Source organism: Passer domesticus, chromosome 4, assembly GCF_036417665.1.
Source record: "Passer domesticus isolate bPasDom1 chromosome 4, bPasDom1.hap1, whole genome shotgun sequence".
Lineage (NCBI taxonomy): Eukaryota > Metazoa > Chordata > Aves > Passeriformes > Passeridae > Passer > Passer domesticus.
Window position 1 is genome coordinate 30,597,141 of NC_087477.1, and position 16,612 is coordinate 30,613,752.

A 16,612-nucleotide genomic window follows, 5' to 3' on the forward strand; every position below is an offset into this window, starting at 1 on the left:
GGATATATGCTTTGCAAAGACAGAAAAAGTTTCAATCTTAAATAATTAATTATTGTGTACTGTTTGACGTTTATAGAAGTCCTTTTGTTAATGTTAAACCCACATGGGTCTTTTTCTTATTGGTTGGAGTATAATGACTTTACACATTTTCTTTTATGCTATTGGATCAAAGAATATGTAGAAAAAGGCTTTGCATAAGCTGCCATCTTGTCTCTGATCTGGATCTGCATGGATGTTGGTATTTTCCTGTGTCTCTTGCTTTTTACTTGTATGATATAGACAGATAATAAATGTCCAGTCAGGGTCCCATCCTGTTTGTGAGACGCAGACCAATCCAGCAGAATCCACAGGTGAATTGACTGAATTTTTGAGTATTTTAAGAGTCCAGAAACTGAAATTATATGTGAGACTGGCAGCTTTTATTTGAAAATATGCCATGGCATGTTTTCAACTGTTGCCCTCTTCCTATCTACATGATGGAAGAAACATGTGAAGGGGGAAGCATGAAAAGAACATGGAGGCAGCTCAAACAAGCAAGCATCCCGTTACTGTTTTATATTTAAAATCCTCACTTTTTAAGCCTGCTGTGTATATTCTTGGAACTGGGCCCAAGGTCTGTGAGCTGGGTGTTGGCAGCACTGCAGCTGACATCCTGCTCTGTGCATCATCCTGCATTGTCTCTGTGTTAATCTGACACCCAAGTGTCTAAAGCCAAAGGGACCATTATCACCACCTGCAGATCACAAACGAAAGAACTTTGCTCAGTAGTTCCTGCACTTACTATTAACTGCGTAATGGAAGGGCTGTTAAGACAGAGGTGAAATACAGACCATGACTGTTTGGTATTGGAGTAGGAAAAGAGAGCAAATCCTTTGGATAGACATGGGACTGTCGTTTGTATATATTCCTGTAAGCCAAATGTATGCATTGGAATGTGTTTCGACTGGAAAGTGTTTTTCCTAGAGCTGTAAAATGACATATAAAATAGGATTGTATTGCATAAATGGAAACATTAGGAGGCTTAGAGAGTCATTTGGCAAGCAGATGTGTGGAGTTCTATTTTATAGATCTTGCCAATGTTATTAGGAAGCTGACATCTAATAAAACTTAATTCCATAACATTAAAATACTTACTTATTTGCTATAGAAAAAGCTTCACTTTGTAACAGAAAAGGATGGAGGGGAATGCTCCTGGTCACTAGGCAACATGTTGCCACATTTCTATATTAGTGCAAATGAGACATTTACCAGGTGAGCATGGATGAAATATTGTGATTACTGGGGGAACTTTCAGCTTGAAGAAATTATCATATGCAGATAAGATACAAAAGGAATGGCAATGAGAGCATTATTCATGCAATGGGGAAGGAAAGTTGAGACACATTAAACTCTTAAAGGCTGCAAAGCTCTCTGAAGGGTTACAGCCAGGCAATGACTCCTGCCTCTACTGCAGAGGACAATGTTAGTTCTGGTCTTGTGGGGGGCAGGCTACACAACAGAAGCTGGTCACACAAGGCCTGAAGATTTTGCAGGTGAAAAGAAATAGAGAATTTACTTGCTTCAGCAATGGGAAAGTCCCTAGAGCAGGAGGTCTGGTTTGAAATCAAAGCAAATTGAGCTGAAGGGTAGTAAGTACTGTAAGGGGGTTGACCCAACATTTCACAGAATCACAGAATGGGTAAGGCACTCCACCTCTCTTGGCAGCCTGATCCAGTGCACAGTTACTGCATGGTAAAGAAAGATGATCTTCCTCATGTTCAGGGGGACCTTTCTGTGCCTCAGTTTCTGCCCATTGCCTCTTGTCTTTTTGCTTGGCACCACCAAGAAGAACCTGGAAACATCCCCTTGACACCTCCCTTCAGAGACTCATAGGCATTGATGAGATCCCCTCCTAGTCATCTCTTCTCAAGGCTGAACAGGCCCAGCTCTCTAAGCATGTCCTTATAAGATACATGCCCTTAATTAAAATAAGAGGTCCCAAATTGTCTTTGTCACTGTCCACTGGACTCACTCCAGGAACTGCATTTCTCTCTTGACCTGAGGAACCCAAAACTGGGCGCAATGCTCCAGGTGAGACCGAGGTTGGGTTGAGTAGAGGGGCAGGATCAGCTCCTCAGCCTGCTGTCAATGCCCTTCCTAATGCAACCCAGGATACTATGGACCTGCTTGGCCACCAGGGCACTGCTGGCTCAAGGACAGCTTGTTGTTCAGAAAGATTCTTCCAAGATCCCTGAAGAGGCTAATGCTAACTCTCCTGTAGTCTATGGTTGTAATCTTACTTGCTGCCCTACTTCCTCCTGACTTGATACTGAACTCCACAATCCCACGGTCATTGCAGCCAAGGCTGCCCCCAGCCTTCACCTCTCCAACAAGTCCTTCCCAGATTGTTAGTATGAGGTCAAGCACCTTGTTACTTCCTAGCAGAATTTTTATTTTAAAGCCACTATTTTTATTTTAAAGCTTGAGTAGAAATATTTTTGTGTTCATTTTCTCTTATAATAACTGTTTTAATTTAACCAATGCTTGCCCATTCTCACAGCCTGACAGCACACTGCTTTGTAGGTGGAAAGGTCCAAATCTCTGAGTCTGATTTAAAAAACTGTTAAAAAAACACAATGGATGGTTTGTCAAGAATAAGCAACTCTCTGGTACAGTAGGAAGGATTTATTGTAGTCATGTAGATAATTTCTCTAACTTCTGGGTTTTGTGGCCCATTCTCAACTTGCTGAAGATAACACTCCATATTATCATGCACTTGTTATATGCTCCTTTCTGTAGCATTTTGATGATTACATGGTGATAGCAGATGGTCAGTAGCAGTAAAATATCAATAGTATTTCTACTTATAAATATATCCTGGCCCATGAAGAAAAATGTCCATGAATTTTCTTCTTTGTCTAGTTGCAAATGGTACAGTAGTTAGTAACTTAAATGGTGTCTTCTAAATTAAATTCCTCTTGAGCAAAAACATTATTTACTAGCATTTAAATTTCATCATGCTGTTTTCATATAGTCTTTACTCAGTTTACATTTATTTGCATTGGTGCCAAAAACATTTCTTCAGAGATCCACAGTGCTTAACAGCTTTGGATGGCTGGCATAACTTTAGCTTGCAAAATTAGTATTTTTCTTCTCTCCTTGAACTATGAGTATAATTTCAATTTCTCTGCTGTAGATCCAGTGTTAACCAAACAGCACACAAGCTCAGAGATGTATGTGTTTAGCATGCAAGAATGGGAGCCACATCTCTGAGCATTTAAAACATTTTTGCTCTAAGTATCCATGTGATATCTTGTCATGGCTTTCATCTCTTCAGAAACATGTCCCCTACCTGTTTTTTTCAAGGAGGATTAAACTATCCTTTTCCTATTTCTGGGGAAAGTGTGTGCATGCCTGCAACTGCTCTCATATTCTGCCATATGTGGAGTTACAGGATAAGGGAAAAGGGTTTTATTCCTTCCCTCTGTGTTCCACATCCCTCCCTTTGCTCTCTTGGGATGAAAAAGAGGTGTAGGGGTGCTCTGCACCATGCAGTGATATGGTGTCTCCCTATTTCTTCTGAAGGCAGAGGACACTACCAGATGTGGTCTGTGGCCCACCCTGTGGGTCTTCTATGCTCAGTCTTCTTGCCACCATATCTGGAGTGATGTGCCAGGGAAGGAGAGTGGCATTGACTGTGGTACCTTCTGGTCCCTTCATCTCTGTGCCTGTCCTCACCTCCTGCAACTCAGCTGCTTTATCTGTCATCACCCCAAACTGGCAAGGACCCCATCAGCAGTGGAGAAGTCTTACTGCTGCCAGGTATTTTTGTTTGCCTCCAGCAGAAATGTGTTTCTGAAGGGAGTTCAGTGGACTGTTCCAGAGAATGGCTGAATAAACAGTGACAGAAACAAGAACTGATATAAAGTAATCCGCATTAAAGCACTTTGAGAGCGTGGATAGAAACCTTCTACCTTAACTTAGTATGAGAATGTACATTTATGAGGATTTCCAGGTATCAAGCTCTTAAGATGGCCTCAAGTGTTGACAAAGCTTAATAAGAGGAGAGCTTCATAAATGGCATATTTAGCTGAAGAGGTGTCAGTTGATTGGTTTGATCTGTCACTGCCCAATTAACTTTATATTTCAAGTAGGAAAAAAAATTCAAGTCTGCCTGTGAGGCAAAAATCCCAGTTCTATGAAGAAAACAGGTCAGAAATTGGGCAGGTGGGATGGAAACAGGGATGGTGCCCTAGCAATGGGACCAGAAGCATGCTAGGCACTACAGACAATAAAGCCAAGGAAGCTTCATGGATAATGAGAAAATTACAATTGTGTGACAGTTCCTTACTGAGAAGCTTTGGGAGTGGGGCTGGCTGAAAGCACTGCAGAGATGCATCACCCATAAATGGATTATTCTATGTTGTCAATCATGTCGGGTTTGTGCTTTACCTATGAAGCAGAAATGCACTGCTCTGCATTAAAATTTGATGTGTGCAGAACAGGCTTAAAATATTCTGGCAGTTCCTGTGTTGAAAAGCATGTGAGACATATAGAAAATTAAGCTGCGTCAAGTAATTATTAGTATTATTATTATGGTTTCAACAAAACAGAGATGGCTTACACAAGATGCATTTTAAACACAGTAATAAATCTTTCTTTCAAAACTGGGTTGCAAATACTTGATAATCCAGTATCTAATCCAGTCAATTGTTAATTTAAGACTGTTTTAAAGTCTGAGCATTCAGGAAATCTTCATGACAGAAATTTCTGGTAGAATCCTAACACTCCTATTTCACATCTCTAGGTCCTGCAGATGATGATACATCTTCCTCAGAACTCCCTGTTCTGCAGCCTTTACCCAATAAGCTCTGGCCCTTGCATGAACCCTGTATTGGTGAAGAGCTGTGTTCTCTCCTTAAGTTTATTGGAGGATCAACATTTAATTTCGGGAAACGTGTGTTTTTCACTTACTTTATATTATGGAAAGGGGATAGGTACATTCTGTCTGCCTTTGAAACTCCCATTCAAATGATCTCCTGCTTGGGTAGCCCTAAAAGCTCAGCATGTACAAACACGATTTCAGAACTTTTGAGAGGTTGAAAGCTGCTGCCCTGCTCTGTTAATCCTTTAATCGCTGAGCACAGAACATCTGAGCACTGTTTCCCAACCATTGATTTGAACTACAGAGAAAAACTCTTAGATCCCCCTGAGACTTGTATCTGTGGAACTGAAAGCATCACCATCCTAGAGCAAATATATTCTGAATTATTAGTTTCACTTCTTTTTCTACGTGACCTGAGAAGTGTTACAGTTCTACATCTTCAGTGAATATTTTCAAGGGTTCTCAGCACTAAGGGTGCTAATATTAATCAACCCCTCTTAGCAGCACCTCTCTTTTCCATCCATCCCTTTACAGCTGTTTTGGAAGTAATTCCTCTCCTGATTCTATTGCATTGAAGTGCTTGTCTTCAGTTCATCATGCAGAAGTTGCTCTCTGTTCAGTGTACTGCATTGTCTCTAGGTAGTATCATTAGCTCAGACTTTGATGTTACTGTTTATAACAAATTGGGGTAGGGCAGGAATTGAAACATAAAGGTTTTCTTTTTTATCAAGCTCTTTTTGATCAAATTACTTTGGCTTAAATGCAGGTAGCATGGATTGTCCATCCTACAGATGAAATAACTGTGGTCAGGAAAAAACCCAACATTCTCAGCTAAATGCTTATTTTCCTCTCATTTATAGAATCACTGAAAAATAAAAAGCCACCAGTAGCATACAGGTCCTTTAGTACCTCTGCAGGAGGTTTCTGCATCTGGGGACAGGCTGTAGGACTGGGAACCACTTGTTATGGGGCTCCTGTTCCTCATCTTCTTGTTAAAACCTCCCTTTTTGCTGTACTCTGGAAAAAGAAAATCAAATGAGAGGTCTCATATCTTCTGCTCAGACATTAAACTCTTCTTCCCAAAAGCAAAATGTTACTTTTTGGTGGACTAGATTAAAGGAAGAAGAGGAGGAGTGGCTCTCTCCTTCCTAAGTGTTCATGGTGCAGGAAAACTGTTATTCCAGTCCACGCCATATGGAATTCTGCATTTTCCCAATTTATCTGATCCTTCCAGCTTTCTCTCTTGTGTGTTCCCAATTCCGAGTCAGCTTCACATGGCACTGCCTATCTCTAGTGACCCAATAAAGGGACAGCAGCTTTCTTCCAGAGCACAGATAATAATGGAATGGGCTGTCTCTACTCTACATCCCCAAGGATGTGCTGACACTCATTCCTCTAGAAAACTGCTCAAGAATAAATTTAGGAGTTTAATTTTGTGTTTAGGAAGTCCATTACCCCTTAAAGTAGCCGTAAAATGCTGAGTTTTGCAGGTGGTACAATTTTGCTACAGAGATTTCACTTCTGAGTTGCTGCCTTGGTCATGGGTGATTTCAGTTCCAGTGACAAATCCTTTCTTTTGGGTAAGGGTTGGTATAGAGCCAGAGAAGTTCTCATAGTAGTTTGAAAAAATAAAAATGTCTGCACCTGGTTGCAGTGCGCTGTCTGTGAGCATCTTAGACAATAGCATGTTCTGCCCTTTATTTTCTCAGGCAGTGCTTGATAACTTGTGAGGGATAAGATACTCTAAGGGAAAGTACTTTTATTTTTGATCACTCTTATGACTGGTTACTTAGGAAGGCTTTATGGCACCTATGAATTGACAAGTCTGTTGATATTTGAGGAGTGCTATTCAGTAGTTGTAAGGATCAGTTACTCTGTTCAGCTTTTAGCACAGAACCTTTGAGTCAAAGGTCTTCATCCTAAGGACAAGTAGTGTGAGGTTCACATGGTTTTCACAGTGAGATGGCTTTTTTTTTGCTTCAGCATGTCCAGATTTTAAATTGTGACTACAAAGTGAGTCTTCAAGTGTTTAGACTGCTTACCTTCATGTCCTGAAGTATCATATCAGCTGTGTCATATGTGTGCTATTCATTCAGATTTTATGTATTCTGTCTATCCACTGAAAATTTGTTGTGGACGTGCAATAATATACTTCAATCTTGGCACACAGATTATGTTCAGTGCCTCTTGTATAGCATTGTTAGCTTTACAACATAGTTAACTCATCTGCATTAAAATTTTGTTCCTCTATAACAGTGCATCTGTGAAACAAGGGGGTTAAATATTTATCCTTCATTTTGAGACTCTTTGGTGAATGCTTCTTAAGGGAAACTGAGTAAAACAAAGAAATTCAAACAGATAATGTATTGTTCTATGTAGCTGCAAATTATATTCACTCTCCTGGCTAGGTGGGAGGCAATACCTATGTATTCCTGTGGGTAACATCTTTTTCCTACTATTGGGAGCAACAGCATTGCCCAGCATGTTGCACTGCTGCTGTGAGCCCGCCAAACTTTTGTTCAGTTTGGCAGCTGATAACAATCTTGTCAGATTGGGCACTGATTAAAGTTATTCACTACTTACATCCATAAAATGCTGCAAGTTATGCTAGTAGTTCCTTTTGGAGGAAGGATAGTTGGCCTTCGTTTCTCTAGGTGCCAGAGGCTGGGCACAAGGAAAAATGCCATTTAAGTTGGCAAGTAATGTATGTTATTCCTATGGGGTCTCAGAAGGGAAAGCACAAGGTGCTAATGAGAATTTATCCTGTCAGACTGAATTTAATAGAGATTATGGACTGTGAGGCCAGAAGGCTGCAGAACTGTTTGGAACTGCTGTATGAGAAACAGATGTGGTTGTGGTTTTATACCCTGCATGCGATTTGGACAGCCTGCACGAGATTTGTGCACAGCTTGACCCAAAATTGAAGGGAAACAATTGTACGGACAGGCTCTCCCACACAGGGGGAAGTGGTTATGTGGTCAAGAACACGTCCTCCCTGCAGCAGCAGCAGTCTTAAAACACAGTTCAACACACAGCCAGCATGTGCTCTCACTCCTGCTGCCCAAGAACATTAACTCACCTTTTGACAGGAGACTGGGAGAACTGATTTGCCCATCCCTTGTCCACCTCCTTAGGAAGAGTCAGCAGCTGGCTCTGGAGATGCAGTCCTGTAGAGATCCACCCCAGTTCCAGCTGTTTGTCCTCTCATGGCCCAAAACTGTAATGAAACTGTGTGGGTTTAAGAGGGGATCAGTGCAGCATTAATTAAGGCCACCAGTCCATGGCAGCAGGCAGTCTGTCACCGGGTTTCATGGGACTTCTTTGGCCATAAAAAGTATCTGCTCTTCCTGTTTGCTTTCCTGGCTGTAAGACTTATGGCACTGTTGTTTCTGATCATGGTGTTTGTTTGAAAGGATGTACAAACAAGCAAGGAGTCCTGTTACATCTTCTCACTAATTCCTTTAAAAAAAAACAAAAACCCCTCAATATTCCTACTTCAACCATTTTTTTAAAAGATACATAATTTCTTCTTTTCCTTTTATTTTTGGTAGGACTTGTGGTAAACATAGATACTTCGCTTTCCGCCAGCCTCTCCAGAAGGAAGCTATTTCTTAAGTAAAAAGAGTGTCTTGGGAATAGAGTAGAGGCAGATTTAAAATTATTGTTAAAAGGAGTTGCTACCACGTTAACATAAAATTTTCTTTATATTTGGCTTCATAAATAAAATTCATGGTAAATTGTAATCAGAATTATATTGAATTGAAGAGTTATAGTCACAGAACTGTCATTCACTTCTCTGAAGACAATATGACCCTAAAAGCTCCTACTGTGGCGTGCACAGAATCATGTTTGGACTGAAAAGCTAATGTATGGACTTGGGTAATTGTTGACTCTTTTGCTCAGTACTATCATTGCTACACTGGCTAGCTTGTAGATTTGGGGGGACTGGGGTTTTGTTGTTTAATAGACTATAAATAACATCAAATGAGATGAAATGGTGAGCTCTCTTTTACTCTGCATACCACCTGGAAAATGAGATCTATTAATACTATCACAAGATACCATCTCTCTCCTGAGCAGCAGTCAGAAGGAACAGCTGTGTGTTATTTCTGCCTCGGGTTGGAGCTCATTTCAATAAGCTGAGATTGGCTGCATTTTCCAAGACTCTGCTATCTGGCTCATTTGTAACAGCCATTCTTCAGAGCTCTTGCATCTGTCAAACCTCATACAAATCCTCCCCTAGAGGAAGCAGATGTTAGAAAGTTATAATTTAGATGTTTGTTTTGCCTCTTAAAAGAATTCTGGACAGCAATCACTGTGGTCTATTAAACATCATTAGCAAATGCAAATTGTTGATGAACCTGTATTAGTTAGCGAGTGATTTTTGTAACAACTTTTCACCTCAAGAATGAGAGCAAGGGGAATAAAAAGGTAATCTACTATTACAAACTTCTAGAACTGACAAGCTATAGATTCGTGCACAGAGTTGAAGGATGGTGCCTAAGTTATAATGCTATAAATGTGCTGCTGGAGTCATTAGTAGTGTAGACTAAATGGAGAAATCCAGAAGGTTCGGTCACCAGTGTTAGATGTGCGAGCACTTTGCAGAGAAGACCTTCCCTTCATTTCTCAGGTTGGCTTTTTGGCCATCTGGTGCTTATTTTAGTGCTTGTCCTTTCCTGGGGGAGTTAGAGCAGATAAGAGCATCTGCCTGGCAGTCTGAGGGACTTGTTGTTATTCCAATGGTCTGCAAAGCTGCAGAAGGAGATATGGGCATTTTATGTTGAGGCTTGGATTGGGGAGCACGGGCTCTGGTTCTGTGTGTGTGTGTGTGTTCAGAGTTTGTTCTTTATGTGAACCATGTCATGTTGGTTTGCTTTTAAAGGTCATGGGGGAAAAAAAATAGCAGGGAGTGTCTGTTAATCTTGACCTGGCTCTGCTGCCCTTGGGGATTGGGCAGATGAACAAAGAGGTATTTTTTTCAGCTAGCTGGGTTTCAAGCAGGATGGATTCTCTGCTGAGGCAGGTTGAGAGGGATGAGGCCTTTTTCATGCAATTGTCAGGTTTCCTCAAAAATCAAACTCTTAACAGGGAACATGAAATTTTCGTGTCAGGAGAGGTTGCACCTAATTTGTCCTCTGGTAAATGTAGCACCTTGTTATGTACTTTTGTAAATATCTAGAAGATGTTAAAAATCCAAACTGTGTTGAGGTAGCACAATCTGCTCTGTCTGCAGTGAAGTACATGCATCATGGATTCATTAAAAAGCAGATGCTGCACACACATCCCGATTACTACACTAACTCTGCACCTCAGGCCTTGGAGTGCTGAGGTAGGGTCATGGGGCAGATTTTAATGAATTTTTAAAAAAGCTCCTTTAACTCACATCTTCTGAGATAGCATGCTTTTGTTGAATCTGATCTTCTCTAGTTTTTCTTTTTAAGTCTGAGAAAATAAAAAGCTTTTTTTCCAAGAATACAACATTTATTTTTTCTTAAAATAATGATAAAATATTTTGTCTGCTCACACGCTGAATTATCATTGACATTTTTCAAAAATAATTATGATCTGTGGCATACTTCATTTTTAATTAACAAAAAAGGAGTTGCTGCTATTAACTGCCAACACATTTTGATGTGGGGAAAATTGATTATCCATGCTACAGGAGATGAACAGGTCAGATTTTCAACTGAGATAGACTGTCAGAAGTGCAGCTGGTTCTCTTGCCCTATTTTTGACTTAATACTAAAATAATGTTAAAAGAATCTTTTGTCAAGAAATGTTTCTCTTATGGATGAGAAGGGAAGCTAAACATGAATTGGGTAGAATCTACCCTGTTTTGCTCTGTTTCTTAAGTCTGAACAAGCTACTTTAACCTCCCTCTGCCTGGGATTTCCCCCCCAGCACCTAATTGTCTCATCGAATTAGGCAGAGCTCTTTAGACAGAGTTTATGGTGCATCTTTCAGGATGCTCCATCACACTGCAGTTATCCAGTCACCAGCAGGCCCTCAGGCGGGGATTGATCATGGTGATTTTAGAACTGGGGAGTTGTCTCTGCAGGGAGATTAATGAAGCTGAAGGAGGGATCACTAGGAAGAGCAGAAGGTGAATAATCTGTATCTGAATGAGGCCAGCTACACTTTTGGGGGATTCAGGACTCAGTGAGGCACTTAATCCCACCATAACTGGTTATCACAAACTGCAACCAAAATTGTTTCACAGGTGCAGAGGCTGTTCTGGTCAGTCACAAGCTTGGTCTCCCACACAAATATCCATCATGGAGCACCCATCATTGTCCTGCCGTAGCTGTGTGAAGCTTTTCCAGTTGCTGCCTTGCAGAGCAACAGTGCTTAGGACTTTGCAAAACTCTAACCCCACCCAAATTGTCTGTCTATGCTGGTTCTGGAGATTAATTGTCCCATCTGCTAAATCTGTGCACCTAAAATTGACTTATTTTACTTTGTTCTCACTTCAGTTCCAGTTACAGATGATGCTATGACTTTCCTGAGGGATTAAAAAACTCTTCTACTTCAGGTTATTTGCTTCCTATATTGGCACTCGGACATCATGATCAATTCACTTTACATACTATCTGGTATTTTACCAGTTTATTATTCCTGAAATGTGCTTGATGAAGAGAACTGCCAATATAGGGTACCTATTTGCAGAATGGATTGACAAAACTTTTAATGGTTCCTGGAGTCTGTCTACATTTGCTTGATGGCAGAATTTATTTTGTTATCTTTCAAATATCCCTTGTAGGTGCATATTGAACTCTGCAGCATCCCAGAGCTTTAGATTGTGAGATTGAATTCTAGGAGATCACCTCATTTTTAAATTTATCTCTTAAGCAGAGAAAATTAAATCATAGCATTTTGTTTTAAACTGTTTATCTTGATGGGTTTTTTTTTTCCCTTCTTTCCACTGGAAGGAGAATATTCTTCTGCATTATTAAAGATATCTGGGCCCCAAAAAACTCCTTGTATCACACAGCAGGGCTGGATAGACCTTTGTTGTATAGACTCTCAGCTGGAAGGTATAACATCTTTCGTGGCTGGTGAGATGGGAGGCAGGCAGGAGAAGGTGATCAAAAGTGTGAATGAATTAACGATTCCCAAAGGAAATAAGTCAAGAAAGGCTTAAAGCTGTAGAGGTGCAAAGATGCAGGAAGGATAAATGTGATTAAATAAAGCTCTGGCTCTCCTCTGAGATAAGTCAGCTCTTTTCTGAGGCAAAGGTTTTGCACAGCCTCAAAGGGTCCACTCTAATAATGCAGAAGCCACAAGCAAGTAACTTGAGTAAGGCATTTCCTCTTCAACAAGGGTTAAAAAGACAATTTTGAATAAGGCTTGGCGTCTGGTGTAGCTGCTGGGTAGGTGTTTGTAAGCAGTGAGCACCTAGCAGGATAAAGGCAGCATTCCTAACAATATGACTACATTAAAGAAAAGGATGTGTGACTGTAATGCTGAGGTGAGTCTTTGCAAAATCTTACTTTGTCAGCTGCTTGCAATATTTTCTAATGCATTTGTGTGCTCTGTTGTTTGTGCTGATAAGCAGCACTGCAGCCCCACATAAGCTTGGTGTGAGTGATGGTGAGAAACATCCCTGTACCTCCACAACTACTTGCGGTTTCTTTCTCGGGCCCTTGGTGTGTTTTTCTGGAGCATCTGCTATAGGCCCACTAAGTTCCTTGGCATCTCAGTGTGCCAGCTCTGCCTTGTTCTCTGAGCTCATGTAGACACATCTAAATTTGCTTTGAACGCACTCTTTGGGAAGAGATGGCATTTCATCTTGGAAATTTCTGCTTGGCTTCCAGTTGGATACAAAATCCTTACCAACCCTGTGCATAAGGGGACTCTGACATCTGTATGAAGACCCTGTTGGCAATGTTTGTGTGCTCATACATCTGCACAACAGCTTGTTTGGCTTCACAGACTCCCCTGATCTTCCTTATCCAAGACAGGATTTAATCTGCTCTGGAAAACTCATTTCTGATGCCTGGGTAGCTGTCCAGTGCTGAGCTCTGGGAGGGGTATAAAGCCCCAAGAGCTTGTATTAGTCATTTAAGGACAGAGACACATGTCCTCAGGACACATGGGTCTGCAGTGTGGCTAACACATGCTAGGAACAGCAGACCATGGCTAAGAATTTTGTATCAAGGGCACAGTGCAAATATGTGTTCACTCCCTCAGTCATCCTTCTGCATGCATTGCCCAAAAGATTGTGTCAGAAGCCTTGAGAAAACTTGACTGTGCAAAATGAGAGTTTTTTAGCTAGAAACAAAAGGAAATACTCTGTCCCTAACATTGAGATTATTTTGATTATTTAAGCATGTTGTGTTTAGGAAGCAATTTTCAGCTTCATTTAACATGCCAGTCAAAGAGGAAATTGTGGGTGATAAGTGCTGATACTGTCAAGCTTAACTGTCTGACTGAATTGGGGTCCAGGTGCCTATTTCATGACTTACTTCTCAGTTAGCAAAGTGCACGTCCCTCCAAGTAGGTTCTTGGTTTGTTGTTTATGTGTCTTAAGCAATAGGAACATCAGCTCTCCCACCCTGGGTAATGGTTTGCAGGAAAAAAATGCTTTATTTAGTGAAAGGCTGTATGTATCACAAGCTCTCTGAAACTCTGGTTCCCTTAACATGTCTTTAAGCAAAACAATACTTTTTTTTCCCCCTTTTGCAAAATGCATCTATCAGGCTGCACCAGTGGGAAATCTGCTGGGTGCTTTAAGTAAGGTTCAGCAAGAAGCTATCCAGTCACCTCCCGGGGAGGAGCACTCTGCAGCAGTAGTGCAGCAAGGAACGTGCAATTGAACCAAGTGCATTATTAGTGCAGTTTTGTTGTAGAACAGCAGCAGATTTCCACCAAGAGGCAGAACCATTTCATTATGTGTTGTTTGTTTATTTGTTCTTCCCAGTAACCTGCTCTAAAATCCTTAATATCATTAGACTGTGATTACAGTAAAAAGCAGCAGCAAGTGGGATCTGGTTAATGAATGTGTTCCTTCTGTGCCTCTAAGTGCTGTTGGTTACTGCACGCTGCTGCTGACACGCTGTGCAGTACAGAAAGCCTTCCCTGCACTGTAGGGAAACCTCATGTAGCATTTCTTATTTGTTCTGATTATTACTGTTGAGGTGTACTTAATTGTGGCAGCTAGCAGCTCTAATCAATATCAGGGCTCTGTTGTGCTATTGGTTGTGCAATGCATTGTAAGGGACAGGTCCTCAGCCAGTGACCTCACAGGAGTGCAGAACTGGAGCAAGGACTTGAGCAGCTTGATGCAACAGGCAAGGACTGGTGTACAGGTGCCTTGGAAAGCAGAGAGCTTCTGGCTTCTCATTCTGCCTTCTGCTCTCCAAGAATGTGGTCTGTTGCAGATGACCCAGTAAAACAAACGGGGCCAAGGTAGAGAAATGAGCAAACTTGTGAGTTTTCATCCAGGAATGAGTCCAGAGCAAGCTGGAGGTTGAAAACAGTTTTTGCAGGAAAACTCAGCCAAATCGTTGCAAATGCAAGCAAATGAATGAAAACCATGGCATGTTTTCTGGCGTGTTGGAAGTCTGTGAAAGTACTCAGTATGCCACATTCATAAAGCTTGTTAGGAGTTTGTTCAGCTCTCAATAAAAAAAAATCATTACTTCAATTTGTTACTTGACATTTTTCAAATAATACAGCTACTACCTCAAAGTAGAGATCTGATAAGTAAGAACCCGATTTTTAAATATATTCTGATATTCAGGTCTTCATTTGATAAATTAAATAAACAAATCACCATGTCATTGAATTTAGGTGGAATTACTATTTTTCCTGAAGAGACTTCAGTGCCTTGGGGCAGTTGGTGAGGGAATCAGGGTCATAATTATATTTTCCTCTGTTTTTCCAGATGCAGGCAGTGGCATTGAAAGAAACAGATGGTTTCAGATCCCTGGACAGTTGGTATATTAATACATTACTCCATGCCAAAATTTTTGTTTTCTTTGATGAAGGGATGGCCTACATGACACCAGGCTTGCTAAGTTCAGACAGGTTTCACCTCTGTCAAAGGGGAAAGACAGTCTTTAGTCAAAGGGTAGTGGGGCTTATTGATAGGGTCTTAACTAGATGCAGCAGGGGAGGGGATATCAGGTATAACAGTGATAAGGTGTGGGACAGCATGCTATGCCACTCAGCTCAAATCTGATGCTACAGAACTGTTGTGTCTCTGTTGAGCTGCAAATCAAGCCTTGCACTGACATTTAAGCAATGCAGCTTAAGTTTATCCGTGTAATATTTGAGTTTTTCTTGTTGTGAAGAAGAAACAGCGAGGAAAGGAACCTTATTCTTTGGTTTTTTGGCTTGTTTTGAAACTAGCACTTGAATTTCCTGATTTTCTAGGATATTTTCAGAGGTGCATTGCTAATGATCTTGTTCCTTTCATCTCGCGGGTGACTAGAGGGGTGAGATCAAGGAAATACCAAGTGTACCATTACCTTAATGAGGAGTGTAGTGAACACCCCTGTGCCTGGTGCCTCTCCAGGGGAATTCCCTACAGCTTCACCTCGTCAATGTCTATGTGCTGCCAGGCAATGAATTAGAGTTTTCTGATGGGGTTCTCAGTAAATATAATTAACTCAGGTCCCCCCAAAGGGAAAGGCTTTCTCATTTTTTGGACAAGAAAGGCAGTGGGACTGTCTGTGAGGCTGGATAATAAATTGTTAATTATTATTAATTGCATTATTACTACATACTTACTTGAGATCCATCCTCACTACCTTGCACTGATATCAGCAGGTCTTTTTTAAGCAACAAGATGTACTTAGGTTCATGTGACTTCTCTTGAGACACTGCAAAATCTGATGTCAGCACCTTAATAAATTAAGTCCCACAAACAAAAATACCTTTCCTGTTTGCAGGTACTGAACCTATGTACCAGATCCATGTCAGTGGGGAAATATGCCTGTCATTGAGCAAATGTTCTAGTCAGCAAAGCACAAGGATTAATGATGGAAAATACTAGATGAATGAGTATTATAAAAGCTGCCAAAGCTCAGACTCCCGTATCAGTTACATTTTACCTTACACATCCCCTTGGTGTAGCAGTAAATTATTAATGCTGAAAACTGTTATTTCATTCATGAATAATTGAATATGGAACTGGATGGGTGATGGGGAGATAGTATACAGTGTAGGAACAAAGGCAGTGGCCCCTGCTGATCCAAGATGCTCTACATGCTAGGCAAGAAAAACCCTGGATCATGTTGTGCACCTAGTAGGCAAGAATAGAATGGGAGCCCTTCAAAGTGCATCTGGCCTGTGCTGCTGAGTGATACCAGAAGCAGTATCTGCAGAGAAAGTTTCAAGGAGTGGTGTTTAAAGTGTGAAACTTCACAGTGAGGGTGTGCTTGTCTCGGCTCAGTATTGCATTGCACCTTCTCTGCAAAAGGTTGAAAGGGGAAGCTGTATTTGCACCACCAGCCTGGGAGCCAGGAGGAAGAGCTGCCTGAGCTCTGTGATAGAGCTGACCTCATATTGTCAGGAGGGGAATTTGGAGTACCCTGGAGCTTTTCTTGAGTGCTGCAAACTGCTATCTGGAGAGCACTTAACTGTCCAGGGATCTCAAACATGTAGATGCTCCCAGACTGCTCCTCAAAATTCTGCCTCATTCTTGCTTTTGTGGTTTTCCATCCCTTTCTGGAGTGGCTCGGGGAGCAGAATCACCCTCCCTTCAGACACTGATAGACATTGAGGAGGTCCCCTCTCCAT

The 16,612-nt window shown here is 41.2% G+C and overlaps 1 long non-coding RNA gene across 9 annotated transcripts in view; it reads left to right on the forward strand.

The window, feature by feature from the left end:
* LOC135298838 (uncharacterized) overlaps positions 1 to 16,612 on the forward strand; it is a 195,045-nt gene that overhangs the window by 19,049 nt on the left and 159,384 nt on the right. The gene's annotated exons all lie outside the window — the stretch shown is intronic.